Source organism: Anomaloglossus baeobatrachus, chromosome 2 (genome assembly GCF_048569485.1).
Source record: "Anomaloglossus baeobatrachus isolate aAnoBae1 chromosome 2, aAnoBae1.hap1, whole genome shotgun sequence".
Taxonomy (NCBI): Eukaryota; Metazoa; Chordata; class Amphibia; order Anura; family Aromobatidae; genus Anomaloglossus; species Anomaloglossus baeobatrachus.
Window position 1 is genome coordinate 182,620,539 of NC_134354.1, and position 17,447 is coordinate 182,637,985.

The 17,447-nt window shown below is 50.4% G+C and overlaps 1 protein-coding gene across 1 annotated transcript in view; it reads left to right on the forward strand.

Moving 5' to 3' along the window:
* Positions 1 to 2,123: 2,123 nt before the first annotated feature.
* Positions 2,124 to 17,447, forward strand: part of USP9X (ubiquitin specific peptidase 9 X-linked) — a 316,376-nt gene continuing 301,052 nt past the window's right edge. Inside the window, 1 exon segment of the mRNA XM_075335516.1 lies at positions 2,124 to 2,563. The gene's annotated coding sequence lies outside the window, so the exon portion shown is untranslated.

Below are 17,447 nucleotides of genomic sequence, written 5' to 3' on the forward strand. Positions count from 1 at the left end.
CCGCTGCTGCTGCTTCCGCCCGCAGTGGAATGAATATGCAATGAGCATAATGAGTGGGGGTCGGAAGCGAGTGACAGCAGCGGCAGAGACTGCAGCACTGGGGACAGGTGAGTATACATTTTTTCTTTTTTACCAACACGTGTTTTCTCCGATGTGTGTCACACGGATCACATCCATGTGGTCCGTGTGATACCCGTGATGCCGGAGAAAAACGAACATGTCTACATGTGGAGCACACGGGCACACGTATGCTCCACATGTACACACGGTCCACAGCAAAACACGCATGTGTTGATTTTAATGGGTCTACGTGTGGCCGTGTCTCCGGCATGTGAGGAAACGGACCAAACACGTACCGGAGACACGGACATGTGAAGGGGGCCTTAAAAAGCCTGTGATTTTTTTTATCTGTAGACACTTATACAAATTATTCTGACTGCAATAATCAGTTTGCAGTGACTGCGGCTGATGTCTTCATATCTGCATTAAGGGCAGCAGACCTGGCTCACTTATAATCAGAATGATTTACTATAATTTTCCAATGTGTCATTAAAAAATATTGTCTGTTTGTGATTTTTGGATAAGCTGTCCAGAAAAAGTAAAAAATCTAGTTGGCAAACTTGGATCTGATATTGTGGATGAAACATATATGTAAAAAAAAAATAACCACACGGATATAATGGAATAGTTGTGTTAAAACACCCCCGTTTGCAGCAGACCAGTTTTCGGTGGCTTCCGCACAGTGCTTCGTGCGGTCTCCGTGCACCGCTTCCTGCACCTTTTGTGCAGCGCCCCCTGCCCTGTGTGGTATTCTGTGCTCCCGCCTGGCTGCATGCCCTGCTTCCTGTGCTCCATGTGGCATGCGCACAGTGCTTCCTGCGCCCTTCATACAGTGCTTTTCCACCTCGTGTGGCCTCTGCGCAGTGCCCCCCCTCACCCCGTGTGGACTCCGTGCAGCGCCCTCCTCACCCTGTGTGGCCTCCGCGCAGCGCTCCCCTGACCCCGTGTGGTCTCCGCCCAGCGCCCCCCTCACCCCGTGTGGCCTCCGCCCAGCGCCCACCTCACCCCGTGTGGCCTCTGCCCAGCGCCACCCTCACCCCGTGTGGCCGCCGCCCAGCGCCCCCCTCACCCCGTGTGGCCTCCCCCCAGCGCCCCCTCACTCCGTGTGTCCTCTGCCCATTTCATCCCTCACCTCGTGTGGCCTCCGCCCAGCGCCCCCCTCTCCCCGTGTGGCCCCCGCCCAGCGCCCCCCTCACTCCGTGTGGCCTCCGCCCAGCACATCCCTCCCCCTGTGTGGCCTCCGCCCAGCGCATCCCTCACCCCGTGTGGCCTCCGCCCAGCGCTCCCCTCACCCCATGTGGCCTTCGCGCAGCGCTCCCCTCACCCAGTGTAGCCTCCGCACAGCGCTCCCCTCACCCAGTGTGGCCTCCGCCCAGCGCCCCCTCACCCCGTGTGGCCTCCGCCCAGCGCCCCCCTCACCCCGTGTGGCCTCCGCCCAGCACCCCCTCACCCCGTGTGGCCTCCACCCAGCGTCCCCCTGTCACCCCGTGTGGCCTCCGCCCCCCTCACCCCGTGTGGCCTCCGCCCAGCGCCAGCCTCACCCCGTGTGGCCTCCGCCCCCCTCACCCCGTGTGGCCTCCGCCCAGCGCCAGCCTCACCCCGTGTGGCCTCTGCCCAGCGCCCCCTGTCACCCCGTGTGGCCTCCGCCCCCCTCACCCCGTGTGGCCTCCGCCCAGCGCCAGCCTCACCCCGTGTGGCCTCCGCCCAGCGCCCCCTCACCCCGTGTGGCCTCCGCCCAGAGCCCCCCCTCACCCCGTGTGGCCTCCGCCCAGAGCCCCCCCTCACCCCGTCTGGCCTTCATAAATGTATTAGTGTAATTGCTGCTGATAAATCCAAATATTTTGTCCCAAACTTGAAAAATGCCTGAAATGTGCCCCACTACTGGCTACAACCAGGTGTGTACCAGGGCCTATGGGAAATAAGCCCCATGTCTCCTCACCGGGGACACGCCAGTTACGGTACATGGTAACAGCGTAAACCCCCTACAGGTGAAGTGCCGTAAAGTGAGGACGCCGGCTCGGCCGCCCCGGCTTGCAATGTGACAGTGTGTATGTCCGGGCTTGAAGAGGAAGAGGAGGTGGTTGCTGTGGCTGATGGTGGGAGAGGAGGAGTCGCTCAGCTGAAGCTGCTGCTGTTAGTGCTCATGACGCAGGAAAAACGCACCGCCGGCCAAAAAGAGACACTGCGAGCCTGAAGAAGCCAGGGATCCTGCAGGCACACACCGGCAGCGGGCGGACAGCACGGGGCGCCGCCGACACCAGCCGCTCACCGCACGGCTCCACCGGGAGCAGAACCGGCGCGGGAGGCAACGACAACAAGTTCTGATGCCTTTCAAGTTGTGGGGGAAACTATAAAGGAAGCCGAGGACCTGCCGCCCGCCCGCCCGCGCCGTTATATTAACCGCCTGCACGTTACTGCGCGGACCCCGCGGCCGCCTCACATGTGTGTCCCTGCGCCGGCTCCGCGGGCTCTCCAGCAGGGGAGGACGGCTCACTAGCTGGCGGTGAGTACATGGCCGTGTGTGTGAGACTGACAATGCCGGGGCTGCGGGACAGGACGTGCAGAACGTTCTCTCTCCGCCTCCCTTCTTTATAACATGATGAAGTGTAAAGGAAAATGGCTGACGTCTCCGCTCTCCCCCATCCTGTCTGGGCTGACTGGGGATGAGCTCGCTGCACTCCTCCTCCTCTTCCTCCTCCTCCAGGAGCCATTGCTGTTCCTCAGACCCCGGAGATTTTTCCTTCTCGCCGCTTAACCCCTGGCTGCCCGCCGTGCCGCTCGTCAGGGAGGAGGCAGCTGGCGGCGGCCGGCATTTCCTCCCCGGCTCCCTCCCGCTCGCTCTCTCTCTCCTCCCCCTTCCCTCTTCTCTTCTGCTTTCTGCCAAACGCCATTACTGAGGTGGAGTGATTTGGAGGGGGTGGGTGGGGGAAATAAGCGAGAGCCATGTAGGCCCTGCCCGCAATTCCAGGCCTCCGACCACTCCACATAAATGGCGGCCTACTCGTCTCTGTAGCCGCGGCTGCCAGCCTTCCCCCGGCTGTGTCCTCACCACAGACTAGACGGAAGCCGGCGGACATGTAAGTAGTCCCTGCTGGCCCGGTGCAGCCTGGGCTGTCTGCTGTCACTGCCGGTGTCACCTCTATTGCCTGTCACCTGCCGGCACTGCCATCCCTGTGTGGGCAGCAGTCACCCTGTGCCTCTGCTGTTCTGCCCAGTGATGCTCTATGCCTCTTGTCTTATGCCCAGTGATCACCCCCCTGTGCCTCTGCTCTTATGCCCAGTGATCACCCCCCTGTGCCTCTTGTCTTATGCCCAGTGATCACCCCCCCCCTGTGCCTCTGCTCTTATGCCCAGTGATAACCCTCCCCCCCCCCGTGCCTCTGCTCTTATGCCCTGTGATCACCCCCCCCCCCCGTGCCTCTGCTCTTATGCCCTGTGATCACCCCCCCCCCCCCGTGCCTCTGCTCTTATGCCCTGTGATCACCCCCCCCCCCCGTGCCTCTGCTCTTATGCCCTGTGATCACCCCCCCCCCCGTGCCTCTGCTCTTATGCCCTGTGATCACCCCCCCCCCCCCCGTGCCTCTGCTCTTATGCCCTGTGATCACCCCCCCCCCCCTCGTGCCTCTGCTCTTATGCCCAGTGATTCACCCCCCTGTGCCTCTGCTCTTAGGCCCAGTGATTCACCCCCCTGTGCCTCTGCTCTTATGCCCAGTGATCACCCCCCTGTGCCTCTGCTCTTAGGCCCAGTGATCTCCCCACCCCCCGTGCCTCTGCTCTTATGCCCAGTGATCTCCCCACCCCCCGTGCCTCTGCTCTTATGCCCAGTGATCTCCCCACCCCCCCCCCGTGCCTCTGCTCTTATGCCCAGTGATCTCCCCACCCCCCGTGCCTCTGCTCTTATGCCCAGTGATCACCCCACCCCCCCCCGTGCCTCTGCTCTTATGCCCAGTGATCTCCCCGTGCCTCTGCTCTTATGCCCAGTAATCACCCCCCCCGTGCCTCTGCTCTTATGCCCAGTGATCACCCCACCCCCCCCGTGCCTCTGCTCTTATGCCCAGTGATCTCCCCGTGCCTCTGCTCTTATGCCCAGTAATCACCCCCCCCGTGCCTCTGCTCTCATGCCCAGTGATCACCCCCCCCCTGTGCCTCTGCTCTTATGCCCAGTGAGTGATCACCCCCCCGTGCCTCTGCACTTATGCCCAGTGATCTCCCCACCCCCCCGTGCCTCTGCACTTATGCCCAGTGATCACCCCCCCCCCTGTGCCTCTGCTCTTATGCCCAGTAATCACCCCCCCCCCCCTGTGCCTCTGCTCTTATGCCCAGTAATCACCCCCCCCCCTGTGCCTCTGCTCTTATGCCCAGTAATCACCCCCCCCCTGTGCCTCTGCTCTTATGCCCAGTAATCACCCCCCCCTGTGCCTCTGCTCTTATGCCCAGTGAGTGATCACCCCCCCCCCCCGTGCCTCTGCACTTATGCCCAGTGATCACCCCCCTGTGCCTCTGCTGTTATGCCCAGTGATCACCCCCCCCCGAGCCTCTGCTCTTATGCCCAGTGATCACCCCCCCGTGCCTCTGCTCTCATGCCCAGTGACCCTCAGCCCCCCCCCGTGCCTCTGCTCTCATGCCCAGTGACCCTCAGCCCCCCCCCCCCCCGTGCCTCTGCTCTCATGCCCAGTTACCCTCAGCCCCCCTCTCCCCCCCCCCCCCCCCCCCGTGCCCCTGCTCTTATGCCCAGTGATCACCCCCCCTGTGCCTCTGCTCTTATGCCCAGTGATCACCCCCCCCCCCCTATGCCTCTGCTCTTATGCCCAGTAATCACCCCCCCCCGTGCCTCTGCTCTTATGCCCCGTGACCACCCTCCCGGTGCCTCTGGTCTTATGCCCAGTGACCCTCTATGCCTCTGCTGTTATGCCCAGTGACCACATGACAGGACACTGTGCCCAATAGCTATGGCTCCAGTAACTTGTGTGTTGCTTGTTGTCCCTTTCTGAGGCCGTAACTCGTATACATGTATTTAGGGATAACAACTTCTGCTCTTGGGTTTCATTATAAATTTGCACTGTTTTGCTTTTACAGGCCTCTTGGTTTCTTGCAATGTCAACTTTGATGTGGTGTGTGTGGTCATAAATCTGCAGAGAGGAGCTCAGAGAAAGACTGATAAGTTACAAGCTCTGCTGTCAAACTGTTTGAATAAGCTCATTGACAGATTCTTAAAGAGAACCTGTCACCACCAGTGAGCTCTTATATGCAGTATTCTGGAATGCTGTATAACATAAAAATCACGTTTATAATATTCACATAGGGGGTGGTCCGCTCCGATGTTGCAGCTCTATCTCGGAGCCTTTTCTCTGCGGCGATTGCCGTCCTCCTTCTACCCTGCCCAGTATGAATGACGTGCCCTATGTCATCCACACAAGCGGACACTGTGGTCCTGCTCAGGCGCACTTCTCCCCCTTGCTGAGGGCAGATCACAGTGTTGTACTGCGCATGCATGGGTGGTCTTTCACTTTTCCTTGCGCCTGCACATTACAGTACTTTGATCTGCTCTGAGTAGGGCAGATCAAAGTGCAGCTGCGCAGTACCGCAATCCTGGCTTGTGTGGATGACGTAGGACACGTTATCCAAACTGGGCTGGGTCGAAGGAGGACCGCAATCACCGCAGAGAGGAGGCGCCGGACCAGAGAGCAACAACACCCATTGGACCCAACTGCCCCCCCCGGTGAGTATAATAAAGGTGAATTTTACATTCTACAGAACGGCCTGGGCTCTGGTATACAGTATTCTGGAATGCTGTATATAAGAGCTCAGTGTTGGTGGCCGCAGGTTATAGCTGCCAAATCTGGTGACAGGTTTCCTGTAACTTATTCTACAGCCAGTATAACACTGAAGCCATAGAAAGCAAATGTTGCAAAATTTGTAATGAAACCAATTTGCGTTTTTTGTTCTCCCCCAATTAAATGCGTTTTTGAAGGAATTTCACTGTGGTTGTGTCTCCTAAACTAAAAGCAGGGGAGAGACACTGATTCCAGCATTGTCACTCACTTGGCTGATTTGGTAATCTCGTAAAACAAAAACTTATCACTAGAGGGCTAGTAAACCTGCTGCCATGTAGTCCTCCATATTCTTGAACTCTGTATAACCTTGCTCCCCACCACTCATTGGCAGGTTTCTGCCTATGCACAGTGTACATAAAGCTGTCAATCAAGGGTGTGAACTTGTAGATGTGCAGCAGATGACTGATTTTATAAGAACTATAGAAAGCAAAGTAGGTGACACATAGCTGGAATCAGGGTCTCTGTCTCTACATTATACTGCTCTCAGTTGTAGCAAAAATCTGGTGACAGATTCCCTTTAAAGGGAACCTGTCAGGTGCAATATGCACCCAGAACCACGATCAGTTCTGGGTACATATTTCCAATCCCTGCCTAACTGTCCCTGTATTTAGTAGCATAGATAAAGGGATGTTTAGAAAAAGTATTTCAAAAGATCCTTTATGATATGCTAATGAGTGCGGGGGCTATTCGCAAGGGGGATAGTTCCTGTGCTCATTCCGCCCTCTTAGCATGTTAGTACGCCCATTGCCCAGCGTTATCAGCGGTGACGCATGTACCTGTGTCTGTTGTCACAGCTTCAGAGTGCCGGTTCCCTTTTAAGTGTTGCCTTTTCTTCTTTCTCTCCACATTCACGTTCTATTTTCCAGCCTCTTTTGTATGTTTTCCAGATTTAGAGAATTAAAGTAACATTTTTATACAGTAGTCTCCAAACTCCTAGAATCTCAGGCTGACGTTCACGGTCTGATTATGGGCGGTCCTTACATAATAGCCCCTACTTGGGCCATAAATGTGTGACGCTGACGTAAATCAGATGTACTGAAACCCCCTTTATAGTCATACGTCATACTCCTTGCTTGTGTCGCTTGTAGGAAAAGCTGCTGACGTGAATGTTAAGCGTGTTCTGTGATTGATGCCATCTGTGTGCTATAATAAATTGGTGTGTTTTTTTTTTTTTTTGTATATCCCATAGGTCTGCACCGTGTAAAAATAACAATTGGTGTATAGGCGGTAGTATTTAAAATCCTGTTTACGTTTGCAGAAGGCTGATCAGATGTGCGCTAAACGTTCAGTGTGTGTAGGCCGCCATTGTTGGTAGCGACTCTTGTGCTCTTTACACAGGACAACTTGCTGACCAGAACCGTGATCTTTGGGGCATAATTATGCATTTTCTTTGTTGATCAGGTGACTGGCAGCCTGTGTAGACTGCTCTATTATTAGGAAAGGAGCTTTCCTAGGGCGGCTCTTTCACGATGATCGTGCAATGTAAATTATTTATTATAGTGCCATTTATTCCATGTTGCTTTACATGTGAAAAGTTGTATACATAATAAATGCAAGTACAGATGATCATGAACTATACAAAACAGACTGGTATAGGAGGAGAGAGAGGACCCTGCCTGCGAGGGAGCACAGTCCTCTAGGGATTGGTGAGGATACAGTAGGTGAGGACAGAGCTGGTTGTGCAGCAGTATAGTGGAATGAGGGTTAATGCAGGTTGTAAGCTTGTCGAAAGAGGTGCGTCTTCAAGTTTTGTTTGAAGGTTTGCACAGTAGGCGAGAGTCTGGAACTCTACCACAGCATATCAGAGTATGGGGGATGCATGGGAGAAATCTTGTATGCAATTTTTGGGAAGAGGAGATAAGCGTGCAGGAGACCTTGTAAGGATCAGAGGTTTGTGTGCAAATAAATACCGGGAGACTAGACAGATGTATGGGGGAGACAGGTTGCGGATGGCTTTATATGTCATGGTTAGGGTTTTGAACTGGAGTCCCTGAGTAATGGGAGGTCAGTGAAGGGATTCGAAGAGAGAAGAGGTCAGGGGGTGGACATGTTGGGCAGCAGAGTTTAGGATTTTGTTAGAGGGGTGCGAGAGTGTTGGAAGGGAGGCCACAGAGCAGGATATTGCAGTAGTTGAGGCAGGAGATGATGAGGGCTTGCAGTGGTGTTGCTGAATCTTTGCTAAGGAATGTACAGATCCGAGTAATATTTTTGAGTTTGGGTCTGCAAGAGGTGGAAAAGGCTTGAATATGTGGCAAAGCAATGTTTAGGGTTACCCCAAGGCAGTGAGCTTGTGGGCTTTGGGAGAGGGGGTGGGGTTGAGTGATAAAGGGGAAATATCATGAAACCTGTTTTGTTCACGTTAAGGTTTAGAAATCAAGTGGAGAAAAAGGATGAAATTGTAGACACATTGTGGGGTTCTGGTTAGTAAGGAGGTGATATTGGGTCCAGAGAGTTAGATCTGCATATCATCAGCATAGAGAGGAAACCAAAAGCCATAGGCCTTTATGCTACATGCGCAAACTGCATCTTTTTCTGAGTGCTTCTTTTTTCCTGTGATCACAGAAAACAGCTTGTGGCCCAAAAAACGCATTACGTTTTGCCGCGTTATTGTTAATACGTTTGTTAAAGGAGAAACAAAATGATAGGTTAGGATAATTGTTAGCTAGAATAGAAAGCAGAGGTAGGTAGGCTAGAAAGAACATGTAGAATAGATAGAGAGAGAGAGAAAGAAATAACAGAGTGATGGCTAGCTTGGCCACACTTTTTTTATTTTTTTATTTTTGATTTATTTAAAAATGGATACGCCACATCTGGGGTGGCTGTGGCCTTTTATTGTTAGACTGGAAAGGGCCAAATAACCATGGCCCTACTCTCCCTAGTATCAGCCCCAGTTGTCTGCTGTACCTTCACTGGTGTTAGAAAAAATTGGGGGGACCAGATTTTTTTTTCAAATTATTTGATTTAAAAAAAAAAAAAAAAAGTGTAATCCCCTTTATTTTATATAATGGATGCAGCAATTCCGGGTGGCTGCAGGCTGAAATTTTTAGCCTGGGGGTGAACAAATAAACCAACCCCCAGCTGTCGGGCTTTCTGTGCTGGGTATCATAATATGGGGGGATCCTATGCTAATTTTTATTTTACTGTACATATACACCTACCCACCGGCGTCTATGATTGGATGCCTCACACACGTTGTCACTCAGCATGGGGGCTCATCTGACTGCAACCAATCAGATGCCTGTGGGCGGGGGAAGCGGTGCATATTCAATGAAGGCATTTAGTGGCACGGGAAGTAAGACTGGCTGTGGGAGCAGTGTGACAGCCTACCCGGTGAATCGGTAAGTGAAGCGCTTTCTCCTACCCTTTTGCGCCATGTTCTGGTCCCCATAGACTTTATATGGGGACCAGATACCTAGTATCAATCCTGCGACCCAGAGTCAGCGGGGAATTGATCTGCGAGACCTCCGAAACGCAGGGACAATATGCAAAAAGAATTGACATGCTGCGTCTTCAAAAACACAGCCAAAAGAAAGTGTAGTAGGGAGTACTGACAGGAACCCCAACAGATAATCATTCAGCAGACAGTTGCCTCTTCTGACTCCCCCATACACACGATCAGTCAGTCTAGCTTTCTAGTGTTATCTTTGGGTGGAAAAATAGCCACTGGCAGATAACCATGACAATGGCTTAAGGCCCAGTCACACTAAACAACTTACCAGCGATCCCAACAACGATACAACCTGATAGGGATCGCTGGTAAGTTGCTAGGAGGTCGCTGGTGAGATGTCACACTAAGCGACGCTCCAGCGATCCCACCAGCAACCTGACCTGGCAGGGATCGCTGGAGCGTGGCTACACGGGTTGCTGGTGAGCTGTCACACAGGCAGATCTCACCAGCAACCAGTGACCAGCCCCCAGCCAGCAGCGCCGCGTGGAAGCGATGCTGCGCTTGGTAACTAAGGTAAATATCGGGTAACCAACCCGATATTTACCTTGGTTACCAGCGCGCACCGCTTAGCGCTGGCTCCCTGCACTCCTAGCCAGAGTACACATCGGGTTAATTACCTGATGTGTAGTCTGGCTATGTTTGCAGGCAGCAGGAGCCGGCACTGACAGCGTGAGAACAGCGGACGCTGGTAACGAAGGTAAATATCGAGTAACCAAGGAAAGGGCTTCTTGGTTACCCGATGTTTACCGTGGTTACCAGCGTCCGCAGAAGCCGGCTCCTGCTGCCTGCACATTTAGTTGTTGCTCTGTCGCTGTCACACACAGCGATCTGTGCTTCACAGCAGGACAGCAACAACTAAAAAATGGCCCAGGACACACTCAAACTCTTATTAACTAAGCCATTATGCTAGCAAACAGTCAGTGTACCTAGTGGCATCCTAAACGTGGCTATTGTACTTTTGTCTATTCACACTATTGTAAAGATATTTACCTCACACTTACCTCACATTTGCCTCACAGCAGGGGCCGGGTTGTTGCTGGATGTCACACACAGCAACATCGCTGCTACGTTACAAAAGTTGTACGTTACAAAAGTTGTTCCTTAGCAGCGATGTTGCTTAGTGTGACGTGACCTTTAGAGTACCTGCCACTTGGTCAAGTATCCAATGATTGCTCTTATGTTATTACAGCTACTCCCCTCAGTGGTGTGTCTGTGTGTCTGTGTGTCTGTGTGTCTGTGTGTCTGTGTGTCTGTGTGTCTGTGTGTCTGTGTGTCTGTGTGTCTGTGTGTCTGTGTGTCTGTGTGTCTGTGTGTCTGTGTGTCTGTGTGTCTGTGTGTCTGTGTGTCTGTGTGTCTGTGTGTCTGTGTGTCTGTGTGTCTGTGTGTCTGTGTGTCTGTGTGTCTGTGTGTCTGTGTGTCTGTGTGTCTGTGTGTCTGTGTGTCTGTGTGTCTGTGGTTTTGTTGTTTTTTTTTTTTTTTTTAAATCTGCCAAACCATGGGCAGCCTGTATCGGCCATTGGCTGTATAATCACAGCAATGAATGATTTTAACTCTGGCTGGAGCGATTCAGAGAGAAACCCTTTTAACCCCTTAGCGACCCATGTCGTACTTCATGGATCGTGTGAGGTTAATCCCCGCCCCATGCCGTGGGCAGGCCGCGGCGATCCGCACACATATCAGCTGATTTCAACAGCTGACGTGTGCCTGCTAGTTGCCAGAGGAATCGCGTTCCACCCGCGATTATTAACCCCTTACGTCTCGCTGCCAAAATCTGACAGCAAGATGTATATGCGCGCAGCCATTATGATGACCTACCCCGCCCCCATCGAAAGTCATGTGACTTCCGGTGGTTGCCATGGTAGCACAGGATCATGTGAGTCTGTAGCTAACATGAGTCACTTTCTCTCAATGCCGGAATAGTGCCAGCATTGACAGTAAAGCAGCATATCTCCAGATGTCAGCTCTCTAGCTGTGATCTGGAAATATGAAAGAGCGATCAGATTGCTGATCCATATAGTCCTCTTAGGCTATGTGCGCACGTGTGCGCTCTGCACCGCACCGAAAATGTGCGCTTCAGAGCGCAGCTGAAAAGCTGCGTTTTGAAGCGCATGGTGCCGGCAGATTCGTGCGCTCTGCATGCTGCCTCTCCCTATAGACAGCATGCAGAACGCACGAAAGAAGTGACATGCCACTTCTTAGAACGCAGCGATTCGGCAAGCAGCCGAATCGCTGCGTTCTAACATGCCACGTGCACACGGCCCCTGCACAATCTCCATAGATTCGCGAGATGCGGTGCAGAACCCAGCGTAACTGCATGTAATACGCACACGTGTGCACATACCCTTAGGGGACTAGTAAAATAAAACAAAAGTAAAAAAAAAATGTAAAAAAACCCCATTAAGTTCAAATCACCACTTTTTCGCCCCATTGAAAATTAAAGGGTTAAATATACATCTTGCTGCGTTCAGAAATGCCCTATCAAAATATAAAATCAATTAATCTGCTTGGTAAACGGCGTAGCGGCAAAAAAAATTCCAAATGCCAAAATTTTACATTATTTTTGGTTGCAGCAAATTTTGAGCAAAATGCAATAAGACGATCAAAACGTTGCATCTGCGCAAAAATGGTACCGTTAAAAATGTCAGCTTGAGACGCAAAAAATAAGCCATCACTGAGCCATAGATACCGAAAAATGAGAATGTTACAGGTTTCGGAAAATGGCGCAAAATGTGCTCCACTTTTTTTTTTTTTTTTTTTTTTTTTGGATAGACTTGTGAATTTTTCTTAACCCCTTAGATACAAGTAAACCTATACATGTTTGGTGCCTCTAAACTCGCGCCGACCTCAGGCATCATACCCACACATCAGTTTTACCATATAGTGAACATGGTGAGTAAAATATCCCAAAAAGTATTGTGCGATCACACTTTTTTTTGCCGTTTTTCCACACTTACAAATTTTTTAAAATTTTTGTTTGCTGTTTTCCAGTACACTATATGGTAAAACGTATGGTTTCATTTAAAACTACAACTTGTCCCACAAAAAAACAAGCCCTTACATGGCAAGATTGATGGAAAAATGAAAGTTATTGGTCTCGGAAGAAAGAGAGGAAAAAAACCCCCAGAAATAGGCAAAACGCCCGGGGGCTTAAGGGGTTAATAGTTGCCGGGTACCGGGAAACGTTGACTAGGCGGAACCCCTGCAGCTTCTATCTGCCTGCTAACAGTGACTGACAAGTCTTTGCTTATACGTGCGTATAGGCAGAAACTTGTCAGTCACTGTCAGCGAGCAGGGAGTAGCTGCCGGGGATCTGCCTTTTTGACTAGTCAGTAGCGCTGACTGCTATTAAGTGTGTTGTGGTTTTTTTTTTATTTTTTTTTTATTTTTTATATTTTTGTTTCTCGTCGCAACGTTTCAGAATTACATACATGCTGCCTATTCCTTGGGCAGCATGTATCCGCTTTAAGTGAGCCTTTCTCACAGAGTAATAATGCAGAGCAGCTGAATGAAAGGGAGAATTGTAAACCATGTCTCCTTTGCTCAAATTATTCCTGAGAAGGTCCATATCTCAACTGTAAGGATTTAAAAGAAAATAGAATTGTGAGAACAGTGTGGATAAAATCTGAAAGGAAACAATGGCCATGTTTGACCTGTTGACAGGCTTTCTTAAAAAGGGTAGTCGGAAATCCAAAGTAATTTACCTTATAAATCCTTATCTATTTTTTTACGCCATGATCAAAACTACTTATACTTAAATTAAAAATTCCCTACAGTTCACAAACTACCTTTTTGTATTTATTTTTTTCTACATTACCTTTTTGGTGATTTTTTTTTTTTTTTTTTTTTTTTTTCTTTCTTTTGAGACTCCCAGTGCATGCTAGGATACTAAAAATGAAGCATCATCAGTGGCAGAGGCTGCGGTTACGAAGAGCCTCTGTCCCCTCCCTGAAACAACAACAAAAAAGCATTACCAGTGACCCTTGTTTTCAGGGACTGTATTGGTTCCTGTGCAATGTGCACAATGACAGTGCATTCTCTGTAAGCTCGGATCAGCAGTAATTAGCCAGTAAGAGAGTGTTGACACCACCCCCGCAAGTGACGTAACCAGTTGGTGCACGCTGGGTATTATAACACCGCTCTGGTGTCAGCTCATTACTTATGATCTGGGCCAACAGAGCGCACTGTCATAGTGCATAGCACGCAGACTAGCCCAACTCCTGAAACGAGTGTCGCTGGTGGTGCTTTTTCAGGGAGGGGGGCAGAGGCTGTGAGTGGCCACAGCCTCTGCCCCCTGATGACACATGCACTAGGATTCTCAAAGCATCTTCATAAAGGAAGTGGGTGGAGGGATAGAAAAAGCAGTTGGGGTACATGCTCATGATCAGTGTTTGCAGCATTTTGAACGGAGTGTGTTTTCGCTGTCCTATAAAAAAGAATAGCGTAGTCTACGATTGGGTTAAATCACCTTTTTGTAAGTATGCTATAGATGAGGGACACCACTCTTACAGAGGTGGATCACTACTCTGCAATTGTGGCCACTTCTCTGTAAAACTGATAGGGAAGGCTTTTATTAAATACCTTGTTCAGCCAATTCTGTCTCTGAGCAGCTCTATTGCAATCCGCCCATCCCCAGAGAAGTGACCCCAGGGCTCTGTGACCTCTGAGATTCGGTGCTGTGACGTCACCTTCCAGTTGACCTGACATCACTAAGGTGGGCCCCAGTCTTCCTGAGTGACAGGGCTGTGGGCGGAGTTTCACCGTTCATCACAGCCCAGCATTGCTCCTGCTTGCGGTGCTTTGCAGTGAAGGGGAGCGCATGCAAAATGCTGTGCTGTTATACTGGGCCATGATGCAGCCCACAGCTCAGTCACTCAGTATGACTGGGGTCGGCCTCGATGTCAGGTCAACTGGAAGTTGACGTAACCTGACCGGATGAGTACACCGCAATAGCGCCGCTTAGGCCGGGGCCACACGGGGTTATGTGCGATCCTCGTATGCCACTTGGCGCACGCTCACAACACAGTGGGATCCTAGGGTCATGCGACTGGTCCGATTGTGCGTTCAGAGCACAGCTGAGGAGGGGAGGGCTAGCGCTGTGGAGGAGAGGGAGGGATTTATCTCTCTATCTCCTCCGTTGCCGGCTGATGCGAGAGTGCGATGTTTCTCTCGCCCCATAGTTTTGAATGGGTTTGAGTGGAACAGTATCGGGTTCCACTCTCAGCATGCTGCGATTGTTTTCTCTGTCCGATTAAGGCTGAGAAAATAATCGCTCATGGGAGCGGGCACATAGAGTATTATTGGTCTGAGTGAAACACAATTTTTTTTTAAATCCCATTCCACTCGTACCCTTTTTCTCGCCGTGTGTCCTAGGCCTTATTGGCAAAATTGACTGAACAAGTTATTAAAAAGCCTTCACTATCAGTTTTACATGTGGCCACTATTGCAGAGTAGTAAACGACTCCTTTAAGTCTGAAGGGATCCATCTGTCAGACAGAGGCTAAGTTTTGCATGTACGTCGAAAGCACTTGTGTACTTGGGAACAATGTAAGGTAGATTTGGGCTAGGGCTATGTTAACATATAATAATAATAATAATGTTGATGATGATATTATTATATATTAATTTATATAGCGCTATTGATTCCACAGCGATTTACATACATTGGCAACACTGTCCCCATTGGGGCTCACAATCTAGAGTCCCTATCTGTATGTCTTTGGAGTGTGGGAGGAAACCGGAGTACTCGAAGGAAACCCACACACGGGGAGAACATACAAACTACTTGCAGATGTTTTCCTTGGTGGGAATTGAACCCAGAACCTCAGCGCTGCAAGGCTACAGTGCTAACCACTGAGCCACCGACATCTGTTAGTTTTCACTTGAACATGAAAAATAGTGCTGCATGCTATTCTGCAACATAGCCATGAGCGTAGATCAAAGGGGAAAACTAAGATGAAGAACAATCTGGTTCTAGGCATGACAAAGGCTTTGCATGGGCAAAATGTTATTTGTTCTGTTGCTTTAAAACATTCTTTTCCCTTCTCCCCAAATGCTGAAAAAGTACAACTCCTAAGCATGTATTGTCAGTGATTTTAGTTTTTAGCAGTTGGGGAGCCACAGATTCATGAGAAATGTTTTGGGGTTCTCAATGTGGCCTTAAAAAAAAAAAAAAAAATATATTCTTTCTTTATCGTTCCTTTGGGAGACCCAGACCATGGGTGTTTTTAGCTTCTGCCTCCGGAGGACACACAAAGTACTACACTTAAAGTGTAGCTCCTCCCTCTGAGCTTATACACCCCCTGGTGAGCTGACCCAGCCAGTTTATCGCTTTGTGTTCAGGAGGCATACATCCACACATGCATTCTCATATGATTTTTTCCTTTTGGAACGAGATTGAAGAGTGGGGTCCACGTCTGGACCCCCGGCATGTCCCTTCTCACCCCACTGTGTCGGCGGTGTTGTAAGGTTGATTTCCAAGGCTGGAGCCTTTACATGCCGTGCTCCTTCACCATCCCTCCTGGGCTCTGGCTTGAAGTGGGAGCCAGCACGGTTTCCCTGCCTGGCAGAAGACCGGTCTCCATCTGCAGCCCTTCAGGACCCTGCTGGACCGGAGCACTCATCCCCAGGGACCTGGCCCTGCGTCTCAGCAGCTAAGTACCTGAGACGTTTATATTTTGGGGGTCCCTGTGCTTTATTGTTTGGGGAGAGTGTGCTTACTGTATTTATTGGCATTTCCGGCGGGTTCTCTGTCGCCCGAGAACCGCGCCGATGGCGCCTGCGCGTCGGCCTCGCCGCTCAAATTTAGGCCCCGGCTTTGCCGGAGGCCTAGTTTCTGTTCTCTGCCCTCGCATGTCATTCATGCAGAGGGACAGGCTCGGCTCCTCCCGGCGGCCGTTCTGTACAGGGGAGGGACACTCCCCACTGCTGTGCGTGTCTCCTCCCCTGTAGGTCTCAAGGGCCCTCCAGATCCCGCTCTCCAAGCCAAGTCCTGCCCCCTCTCTTCGCTCCGGCGGCCATTTTCTCAGACAGAGTTCACTCGGCGCTGGTCTGCACTCTGCATCCCTGCTGAAGTAACAACAAAGAGCCAGCACCAGTGTGCACTAAGGCATCAAATATTCCAAACTGCATTATAAAAATTTTTTTTTTTGAGATTTTTGGCAAAAAATTGCAATTTCTTGAGCTGCTTCGCCACGTCACGGCAAATCTCATTTGAAGCAGTCCTACACTAAAATATTTTTATAAAATGTGCCATGCGGCCTCACATATAAATAGCAGAACTGCTCTCAGCAGCACTCACCTGGTCTATTGCAGTCCCGTACCCATGACTGAGTCATGGCTGTGGGCGGGACAGGTCCAAGCAAATGCTGCATGAAGTATATATATAGCCTGTGGACAAAGCCTGATGACCCAATGTGAACAGTCACCAAACGCCAAAATCTATACAGATGGAATACATCCCAAATTGGGGTGCATAGCAAGGTGGAGGTCAACCACCGACCAATTCAACAAAGAAACAACAAAGAGCCAGCACCAGTGTGCACTAAGGCATCAAATATTCCAAACTGCATTATAAAAATTTTTTTTTGAGATTTTTGGCAAAAAATTGCAATTTCTTGAGCTGCTTCGCCACGTCACGGCAAATCTCATTTGAAGCAGTCCTACACTAAAATATTTTTATAAAATGTGCCATGCGGCCTCACATATAAATAGCAGAACTGCTCTCAGCAGCACTCACCTGGTCTATTGCAGTCCCGTACCCATGACTGAGTCATGGCTGTGGGCGGGACAGGTCCAAGCAAATGCTGCATGAAGTATATATATAGCCTGTGGACAAAGCCTGATGACCCAATGTGAACAGTCACCAAACGCCAAAATCTATACAGATGGAATACATCCCAAATTGGGGTGCATAGCAAGGTGGAGGTCAACCACCGACCAATTCAACAAAGAAACAACAAAGAGCCAGCACCAGTGTGCACTAAGGCATCAAATATTCCAAACTGCATTATAAAAATTTTTTTTTTTGAGATTTTTGGCAAAAAATTGCAATTTCTTGAGCTGCTTCGCCACGTCACGGCAAATCTCATTTGAAGCAGTCCTACACT